The sequence below is a fragment of the Tupaia chinensis genome, unplaced genomic scaffold, assembly GCF_000334495.1.
Source record: "Tupaia chinensis unplaced genomic scaffold, TupChi_1.0 Scaffold000077_1, whole genome shotgun sequence".
In the NCBI taxonomy this organism is placed as follows: Eukaryota; Metazoa; Chordata; class Mammalia; order Scandentia; family Tupaiidae; genus Tupaia; species Tupaia belangeri.
In genome coordinates, this window is record NW_006159538.1 from 3,097,928 (window position 1) to 3,108,977 (window position 11,050).

General features: G+C 41.7%; 1 pseudogene; it reads left to right on the top strand.

Annotated features, from left to right (window-relative positions):
* Positions 1–1,163: 1,163 nt before the first annotated feature.
* On the top strand, positions 1,164–1,943 carry LOC106733969 (ribosome biogenesis protein NSA2 homolog pseudogene; annotated as a pseudogene).
* The last annotated feature ends 9,107 nt before the right edge of the window (positions 1,944–11,050 follow it).

The window sequence follows — 11,050 nt, forward strand, 5'->3', positions numbered from 1 at the left end:
ACTGTGAGGAAAAGTAAAAACACGCATTTATAGGAATCAAAGCAAGAAGAATTTTTTAAAAAGAGGAAAAAATAAGGGGAGAAGGATGAAAAGAGGAGGTAGGATGAGAGGAAGAAGAAGATGGAGGAGAAGAAACAGGATAAGTCAAAGGGAAAATATAGAGGAAGGAAGGAGAAAGAAAGTAAAGATGAAATAGGTATTTCCTCTTGCTCTCTAGTGAAGCACAAAGAACCCCTGCCAGGCAGGACACAGTGAGATAGGGCAAAATCACCACCAGGGGCATCAGTGAGCCTCACCTCCCCTTTACATATGTAAAGTCTAGAGCAAGAGTTGATATTAGGAATTAATTTCAGTTTGCCTGTTGGTAGGGCAAAAAGTCACAAGTACATTATACCATGTTGGATGAAGTCCTGGTTATTGAAATCACTCTAGCCTGCATCCTACCTGATCCTACAAGACTCCATGGGGAGAGTAAGTAGGCTACAAGAAGTCACATGGCCCTGAAGTAGAGTTTTAGCTTTCTTTCAATAATCACATGACCTTGGGTAAATAACTAATCTCTCTGAGCCTTGGTTTTCTCCTCTATAAACTCATGTCATATGAGAAAATGCCTAGGTGCAAGAAATAATAAAGTATGTTCATAGGAGGACTGGATACAGACCCCCTCAAGGAGACTGGGGAAAGGTGAAACCAGAGCTAGACAGGGAACAGACCTTGAAAGAAACAAGCCATTTGTGAGGAATTTGTACATTAAAAGAGATGAAACATTGTTTTAGTCAATGTTGAAGACAAAATATAGAATAGTTTTAAGCCCTTGAAAGAAAAGAATGGGAAAAGAGTAGGGAGTTGAAAAACATCAGGAACTTACACACCTCACCTCTTAAATAATAGTGAGGGAGTAGAATAAAGAAGAGAATTTAAGAAGAAAATGTAAGAATGCTCAAAAGTCAACGATTGTTTATAGGTTTTCTTAGTCGTAGTCATCATTTCACTATAGATATGAATATCAAAACAGCATGTTGTACACCTTAAATGTATATATTGGAGATGATTTTTTTTCCATTCCAGACTGCATTGGGTCTGCTTGTGGGTCTCGGAGACCAGAAAGTTGACAACTTCTTTGCATCTGGGAGGCTGCTCCTCGTGACTCTGCAGCAGCCACCATGCCACAAAATGAATATATTGAATTACATCATAAACGCTATGGATACCGTTTGGATTACCATGAGAAAAAGAGAAAGAAGGAAAGTCGAGAAGCTCATGAACATTCAAAGAAGGCAAAAAAGATGACTGTTCTGAAGGCTAAGCTCTATCATCAACAGTGCCATGCTGAGAGAATACAAATGAAAAAGACTATCAAGATGCATGAAAAGAAGAATACCAAACAAAAGAATGATGAAAAGACTTAACAAGGAGCAGCACTTGCCTATCTGTTGGGCAAAGAAGGACAGTCCTGAGCTAAAGTAGTTTCCAATATGACTAAACAAAAATGAAAAGAGAAAGCAGGAAAATGGGAAGTCCCTCTACCCAAAGTTTGAGTCCAAGGAGAAACAGAAGTATTAAAAGTTATTTGAACAGGAAAGAGAAAGAAGGCATGGAAGGTGATAGTTTAAAAAGTCTGCTTTGTTGGAGATGGCTTTACTAGAAAACGACCTAAATATGAAAGCTTCATTAGGCCAATGGGCTTACGTTACAAGAAGGCCCACATAATACATCTTGAACTGAAAGCCACCTTTTGCCTGCCAATACTTGGTATAAAGAAGAATCCCTCATCCCCACTATATACAACTTTGGGTTTTATCACTGAAGGCACTGTCATTGAAGTGAATGTGAGCAAGTTGGGCCTTGTGACATAAGGAGGCAAAGTTATTTGGGGGAAATATGCCCAAGTTACCAACGATCCTGAAAATGATGGGTGCGTAAATGCTGTCTTACTGGTTTGATAGTGTTGCATACAAGTAACTTGTAATTTTTGAAGATGATACACCAATCTGGAAAAATGTATTTTTTTATGTAAAAATGCATCATGCCTCAGAACCATGCTCCTCCAATGACCCATTAGTTTAAAAAAAAGTTAAGGAGAGCAGAAAAATAAGGACTAAATGAAAACTGCTGAATAGATTTGGTCCCTTCCACAGCCAGTTAGTCTTGTTTCTCAAAAATAAAATTAAAAACTTGGTCCTAATATGGTGCTAAGTACAGCATTCATCCTACCCCCACTCCAGTCACTAAGAAAATTCTCTCCTCAAGTAACAAGTCTTCACTTCATGGGAGGTTTCCATCAGACAACATTACTTTGCTTTGGACTCCTGTGAACCTTGTCAGCCTTTCAGTCCTTTCTGCCAAAGTCCCCAAGCCTTTTTCTAAGTCCCTTGTAGTTCTGAGAAGCTCCCCATCAGGCTGGAGATTGAGTTCTGGGTTGGTGGGGGGAAGATGGTTTCATGTTGATGTAAGCCAGGCTCTGATCAGGGAGGAAGATTTGGAAGACTGAAGAGACCCAGGGATGTAGAAGCTCAGAACACCTTCCTGCACGGCCTAATAAGTAGCTGGTAATTCTTCTTGGTAAAGTAGGCCTGTCTCTTAAATGTTAGGCCAGCCCTATCATGACCAGGAAGATCTCCTTCTTTCTACCCCAGAAACTTCCATGATATGATGTAGTGAAAAGTGCTTGGAGCCAGGAATCAGGACTCTGGGGCCCAGTTCCTTCTTTGTCTCAGAGCAGATGCGTTGTCTTGGACAAAACCTTTTCAGAAAGTTTTAGCACACGATGTTTGAATGAAGGGATTAAGGTTAATTCAGATGATTCTAATTATTATTTTGGCCCTCATTAAATCTCGTGTTTTAAATTCTAGCTTGCAAGTAAAATGCATCAATTGTGTGATAATTTATACATACATAGAACTTTATAGTACCACAGCAGTCAATCAGAACTTTTGATCACTGTGAATAACCAGAGTAGCTATATCTACCTGATGTCTTTCCAGTACCAAAATCAAGACTCTTGACAATGACTGTGCATTGATCAAATGGATGAAGAGATGAGTGAACGAATTAAGGTGAAAAGGAAAAAATAAAGCCATAGCTTATTATGATCTGAAATCAGAATGTGAGCTGGAGGTTACATCTTTATTTCTGTGGTTCTTATCTGAGTAGACCCAAGGATGTCACCTTGGGGAACAAGAGCGTAGGATGGTGTATATCTGTTACTTAGCCTTTTCGCTTCTTAGGGTATAGAAGGCTGTCCCATACCCTAAGTCAGTCTGGTTTGTGCTCCATTTCTTAGCCTCAGAACCATGCTCCTCAAAGTTACTGTGCCTGTCCATTCGTTCCCAACACTTTATGTAAAGCCCCGGGGAAGCCCTGTCCTTTCCCCTCCTCTCTGCATCTCTCTACCCTGATCTCTTGCCCAGCTTGACTCTGATCCCTCCCATGACTATCCATCTTTCAAGTTCAAGTGCCATAGGCTCCTTTGAAGAATGAGCATGTGGTTGTGATTGTGTCCCCAGTGATGCCAACTCATTACTCTCTCTCACGTTATTAGTGCTTGGGCTCAGGTTGATATGTTTCTGATTAATGAGGCATTTGTTCTGCACCACAAAACAATTGAAGAATACCCTTCTCATTCCAATGAATTGTGTCACAAAGTTAATTATGAGATGACCTTCCCTGGTTCCAGGCAGCGGAGACCATGTGTCTAAGCCTCACCTGATAATTGTCTTCTGGAAACAAAGACTCAGGGGCATATGCAAGGAGGCTTCTAGGACCTAAGTCTGTCATTTAGAATCTCAGATCTCAACAGATGCATGTTCTCTGATCTGGAATTGGAATTTTCCAATGCCCCTTTCTTCCAGATTCTTTTGTTTTCCTATCATCCCTCCCCATATGTGGCAGCCTGGTAAAGGAGGAAACCCAAGTTCCATCATCTGACAGATATAGATTCAAACCTATATGATCTTAAACAAGTCACTTAAGTTCTGAGTTTCAGGAGGGTAATAATACCCAGCATATAGCTTTATTATTGGGGCTTATTAGAGTAGTGTGGGCCATAAGGAGTGCAGAACTCAGTACAAAGTAAGTTCCACTCAGCCTTGGTTCCCTTCTCTTACCTTTCCTTCTTCTCCTTGGACTTTTCTAAGAACTCTCTTGGAAGGGAAATTTCTCAGTTGCCCTCTCCAAGCTTTCCATCGATTGTAAACCAAAAAGCCAGGGGATTTCAGTTTGTACAGAGTACAGGCCAGGACAAGGGGCTGGCAGACATCTATGAGGTGTGATCTGAGAGTGCATCATTAAGGGAGCACATAGGAAGTGCCTTTCTTCAAGGGACTCAGGATTTTCCTTCTTAAATGCACACAAAAGGGAAGCTTCATTCTGTACTTTAGAATATACCCAGAGCATGGGTTTGGTGGGAGATCAGTAGGCTTCAAGCTCTTGGCACACTTGAGTCTCAGGGGAAGGATGGAGGCATGTAATACTTTCATAGGTTGTGTTCTGAGACAGCAGAATCAGTCTAGCAGAGAAGACTCAACTGCATATTCATTGAAATTACTCAGTGAGGAGCTCTACAGAAGCCATTCCTTCCATAGCACAGGTTGAGGGGTCTAATGGGAGTGAATCCTCCCAGCACCATGCAATGGGCCAAGCACCCCACACCCTTCACCCTTACAACAGCCTGGTGACTCCAAGACTAACCAGTACGGGTCATAAGAGTGTCTGGGCTGAGATAAAGGAGACAGAGAAGAGAGAAGAGCTGAAAGGCCAAATCTGGGCGGGGGTAGGGGTTGGGTGCTCCTATAGTTGTGCAGGTTCAAATCATGGTGCTGTGTGGTGAGCAGGAGCTCAGACTCCAACGAAGTCAGTAGCCTCAGTCCTCCTCATGCCCACTGTGTAGTCCTGGATAAGTTATTTAACTTCTTTGAACATCTTCATCCCCATTTGTGAATATGGGTACTGAATTCCTATGTAATTGTGAGAATTCAAAGAAATTATGCCTTAAAGTACTCAGCACAAAACCTGGTACACCGAAAGTCCCCAACAGCTTAGACTGTGGTTTTTTTGTTTTGTTTTGTTTTGGTTTTTTGTTTGTTTGTTTTGGGAGCGGTTTTTGCTATAGGGCACATGCGCTTGCCAGACAGAGAGAGACAGAGAGATAGAAGGCGAGAAAGCATCCCCTGGGGGGGATGGCCACGCCGCAATCCCTTCTCCTCCATTCTCCTCTAGGGATCCTGGGCATGCACGCACACGCGCCCGGCGTGAGTTTAAGCCACCGGGTCCGGGACTCGAACCACAGTTGACTATGTGGGAGTCCAGCGACATAGCCATTACGCTAACTGCTGGTCCCGAGATTGTGAGTTTTTCGAGAAGTGGGCTATTCCTGAATGGCACGGGCTAAGTATGGGAAAATCTCCAGGCTTAAGTTCGGGCATTACTGAACTCAGGCACACATTCATGCAACTTCAAATCCCGTAGATATTGAGGGTGAAAAGAAGGTTATTAGCAGCATAGAATTAATCTCCTAGGATCAGGATTCCTCTAGAAACCTGGTAGCCATCACTGGAGAAATTTGCTAGTTTTGCCCTGTATGTTTCCCCAGCCCCAGTTACATTTTCCCTTATAATGTGTGGGCTCACCCTGACATTAGTGTTGAGTGCTCTGCTCAAGTGGAACATGTGAGCACTAGATCCAGTGACAGACTGTGGTCAGTGGGCCTCAGTGGAGGTGGCTGGAAGGGAGGACAGATGTTGGCGATGCTAATGGATGCAGACTGCTGCCTTCCCTACCTCTGGGCCCATTCACTCGGGATCCATATCACTCACAAATAGATTTCTCATGTCCTCTCTTCAAAATTCCTCCAACCCCCCAGCTTCGATGGGAAGAAGGGATTTGTTGAGGCACATCCATCAAACCAGTGGAATCACTTCTGTTCATTTCTGATTGGATTCATAAATTTGCTTTGCCACAGTCGTCTCATTCAGAGTTGACAAGCTCTTCCTGAATTCATGAATTTGGGAGGAAATGAACCAAAGGGACTGAGGAGCCCAATTTTGAACTGAACTGTGATATGTTTGTTTCCAACTTTCATTAACAATTTCAGGAGAAAGATTACAGAGCTGTGAAAAGGACCAGCATATTGTTGAATTGCAACATCTGCACCAAACATTAAACATTTAAAACCATCTCACCAAAAATGAGAAAATGTAGACCCAGAGACATACCTATTTTTTCCAATCTATTTTGCATATCCATCTACTTACAAAGAAAACTAATGAATTTCATCATCCATCTAGCAAATATTTATAGCGATGATCTGTTATACATCAAACACTACTTTGGACACTTGGATTATGTGTATTGTTTGTGTGTCTATGTGTGTTTGTGTGTTTGTGTGTGTCTGTGAGAGAGAGAGAGAGAGAGATTTCCCAGATGTCCTCACCTTCTTTTAACCCATTACAGAAGATACTACCACTCCCCATACTTTCTTGTGTGGCATACTGGACTTAGCAGCGTAATACATTGTTAAACCTGACTGACCCTAACAACATCCTGGGGTGTTCTTTGTTAAGGACTGCCTCCAGACTTACCAAACAGAAATTCCAGCAGTGGGGCCCAGGAATTGTTACTGTTACCCTGCTCCCAGATCTTCTGAGGTAGATCATCAGAAACTCATTAAGAGGATGGGCACTGGTGGAAAGCCCAGAGAATTGGAAACAGTTAAAAGTCTGACTCTTAATTCCATCATCTACTCAGTATGATTGGAAACCAATCTCATGTTTTCAAATCTCATTTTATGTATCTGGAAACAGGACAATAAAGTCTACCTCACAATGGCATCATAGAAACTATATGGTATAACATATTTCATGCAGCTAACTCATTTTTGGCACATGTTAGAAACTTGGTAAGTTCTTTCCTAATCTTAACTGGAAAAAAACATCCTTTCTGGTATTTATTAATTGGAAAATCTTGCAGATATATGTGAGTGTATGTGCATGCGAATATGCACGTGTAAGTGCAGGTAAGCGTGCCTCTGTGTTTACTTGGCTAATAAAGAAAGCACAAGACAGTGATTTCATATTCTTTAGCTCATATTTCTTGAATATCTATTTAGGTGTTCCTACTAAAATCTGAATTCTGACTCAGTATCAGCCAGTATTCCCAAAGTATTTTCACAGTAAGACGTTAGGGATTAACTGGTTAATCCTAACATCTGACCAATACTTAAAATGGTTCAATTCTCTGTATCGTTTCAGTTCCTAGCCAATTACTTTGATTAGCATTACATTTAATAATATGAACATCATGCATTTGTATGCTGCTTTATAATTTTTTGAAATATATTCACATATCTGGATCTTCACAACTATCCTGGGAATTAATCAAGGCAGATATAATTATTCTAGTACCACAGATGAAAACACTGAAATCTATAGAGGTGAAATACTGTGCCTGAGTTCTGTGGAGTTAGAGACAAAGCTTAGGCTAGAATCCAGCCTAGCCCAGGGCCATGGTTAATACCATACACAGTTCACTAGAGATCAACCCTTTAGAAAGAGGGGCTCTATCTGCTGTATAGAGCTTCTAGTTTCACTGAGACTGTTGAGCCCTGAGGCCATCATAGCCCATGTGTTTATTTTTTAAGAAGGAGGGAATGTTCAGATGTATACCCCTTAACAATACAGATATTCAGTACATATAAAGATGTAAAGAGAAGTATAAAAATTATAAGGCAATCCCAACGTGTCTTTAACTCCTAGAAAAGCCACCTGTACCAAGAAATCCCTATAAGATGGGGGTCACCAGTGCAGAAACATCAAGCTAGGCTGGAAACTGGGCTGAGATAAAGGAGACAGAGAAGAGAGAAGAGCTGAAAGGCCAAATCTGGGCGGGGGTAGGGGTTGGGTGCTCCTATAGTTGTGCAGGTTCAAATCATGGTGCTGTGTGGTGAGCAGGAGCTCAGACTCCAACGAAGTCAGTAGCCTCAGTCCTCCTCATGCCCACTGTGTAGTCCTGAATAAGTTATTTAAGAAGCAAGTGCCTCTTATAATGGCTGTGAATGGAGACTCAGGAGCAGAGTTCTGATGGTCTCAGTAAAGGTACTTTATAACCCATGGATCACCTGAGAAGTAGAGTCAAGTTATGAACCAAACAAATCTTCACCTACCTACCTACCTTCCTTCTTTCCTTCCTTCCTTCCTTCCTTCCTTCCTTCCTTCCTTCCTTCCTTCCTCTTTTTTAAGTTGCCAGAGGCCACGCAGCAGAGTATTGAGGCACTCAGTAGAGAGAGACAAGGAGAGAAGGGAGAAAGAATCACCCCAATAGCACATTGTCACACCCTAATCCTTTCACCTCTATTTCTCCATCCTGTTGAGATTTAGGGCATGCATGTGCATGCAACCAGAGCGTTACATGTACATGCATGTAACTGGCAGGGTTAGGATTCAAACTGCAGTCTGCCACATGGAATCCAGCTTCCCTGATCCATTAAGCTACAGAGCTGGCTAAACAGATATTTCAAATATTGGTTACTAAATTCAAAGGTATCAGTCTGAGACCTGGACCTAAATTTTAAGTGAAAGAAGTAAAGAAAATTTTAAACTGTAAATCAAAGAATTGAAACATTTCTAAGCCAGTAATAGATCATTTCTGGGTTGTTTGCATTTTATTTGCTTATTTATTTATTTAAGTTTATTTTTCCCATGAGTCAGAAAGACAGAGAGATAAAAACAGACAGACAGAAACAAAGCACCCCCAACAGGTTTTGATGCCAAGACCCAGGGGCCAGCTTCAGGCTCATCCAACCCTGAATCATGGTCATGCAAGTGCCCAGGATACTCAGGATGTCTTCAGATACAAACCAAGAACCCCATCATATGGGTTAGCCTTGCATTTTACTTCGGCTCCACCTCAGGGCGACCCTATTTGGTTAGTCCTATTTTATTCCCATTTTACAGATCATGAAATTGAAATTTGGAAAGATTATGTCACACAGCTACTAAGAGGTAAAGCAGTTCTCTATCCAAATCTCTTTCTTCTGCCATTAGAAGAATTAAGATCCTTCTTCCTTTGTGGTTGAGCATAGTCCATCTTAAGGAAGGTTTTTGTGAGTTGGAAATGAATATGCATGGAGTGGGGGATGGATTCTGCTGAAAGTCTATTAGGCAGAATGAGTAAAGTACTGAAGACTCAGACGCCAATATGGGAACTCTTCTAAAACTGGGACAAAAGATGAGCATCTGGATAAGAATCAGCACAGGGGAACCAGCAGTTAGTGTAATGGCTATGTCGCTGGCCTCCCATGTAGTCAACCGTGGTTCGAGTCCCGGATCTGGTGGCTTAAACTCACGCCAGGTACATGTGTGTGTGTGCCCAAGATCCTCAGAGGAGAATGGAGAAGAAGGAATTGCGGCATGGCCATCCCCCCGGGGGGTGATTTTTTTGTTTCTCTCCCCTCCCCCATCTTTCTGGTGAGCACACACACCCTATAGCAAAAACCTCTCAAAAAAAAAAAAAAAAAAAGAATCAGCTCAGGGATAAGATACAAGAACTAAGGCCAGTGGCTCCAAATGGAGCCCACAGATGGAGGTCAGCTCCGCTACCAAAAATCATGGAATGAACACCAACCTTCAATGGACACTACTGTTTCCTTGTTTAATGGTATTAGCTCCTCTAACCCAATTCTCATCTTGGATGCTAAAGGCAGTCTATTTTAAAGGCCAGATTCCTGATAGGAACGTGTTCAGGCAAAACCTGAACAAGGGTGCTGATTCTTTGGCCTCTCTCATCTTTCTGGGAAAACCAAAGTTGGCCCATCAATTTGCAATTTAGTGAAAGAGGAGAGCGGCCTAACCAAGGTACTTGGGCCAATCAAGGATCTTATTGAAAGAGAACTGAGTAGTTCAGATATTGCTGGGTATCTGGAGAAACAGACTTAGCAAATTCTCCACTTTACCTGCTTCTTTGTGTTCCTCACTCCAAATGTGAAAGTCCAGGACTGGACCAGCCCCATGGTCAAGTGATTAAAAGATATAGTTCCAACATGGCTCACTACAGTCCAAATCCTGACTTGGTCACTTGACAAATATGCCAGGCACATGAGTTTACCTGAAATCCCCCATGGGACAGAGAAATGAAGAAGGGATAGCTGCATGATCACATTCCATTGGTACTTTCTTCCCCTCCCTCTCTTGCTCTTGCTCGTTCTCTCTCTGGCAACTACATATTCCCACTGATAATATAATAATGATGATGATGATAATAATAATAATAATAATAATAATAATCCAGACTGGGGGATCTAAATGGCTGAGCCATGGTCATAGCATCCCTTGAGCTCAAACTCCATTAAGTGACTGGGCTCAATCAATTGAACTTACAAAGGCCTTCTCTACATCCAGGTTTAAAATCTAAAAGTAGAAGCAACATGCTCTTGAAAAGAATGTCGTCCAGAAGGATTTGGAGCCTTCTTGTGGGGAAGCTGAACTCTCCTGTGATTATATCACAAACTGGATTCCTGGTTTCTGGATCTTTCAGACAGAATGATAGCTCAGCCCAGAAAGCAACAACTTGATTCTCGTTTATTGAAATCACCTTCATACCTTTCTAAGCACTTAGTTCAGTGTCTAGGTATTTATTTTAAACCAACACATTATCTTTGTTTCATTTCTACTGGACTGCCTTGAGCAGGGTTCAGAGAAAACATCTCAGCTTGGATGCTCTGAGAACAAAGGTGAAGGTTGGGTCCAGGGCTTGGGGGAGAGAGGAGGATGTAATTGGACCATATTTCCTGAGCAAGGGTAATCTAGAAACTATGGTTACAACAGAGGTTTGACATAACATAAAACACATGCATGCACGCACATGTGTGCACATACTCACACTGGCTCTATTAACAAGCTTCGTGACTTTAAACAAGTTCTTTATTTTGTTGAATTTCAATTGTCTAAATGATTGTCTTAATGGAAGTAATACTGCCTAACACACAGGGGTATTGAGAAGATCCAATGAGACTAAATCAGGTGTTTTTCTGGCACAAATAACTTATTTTCTCTAGGGG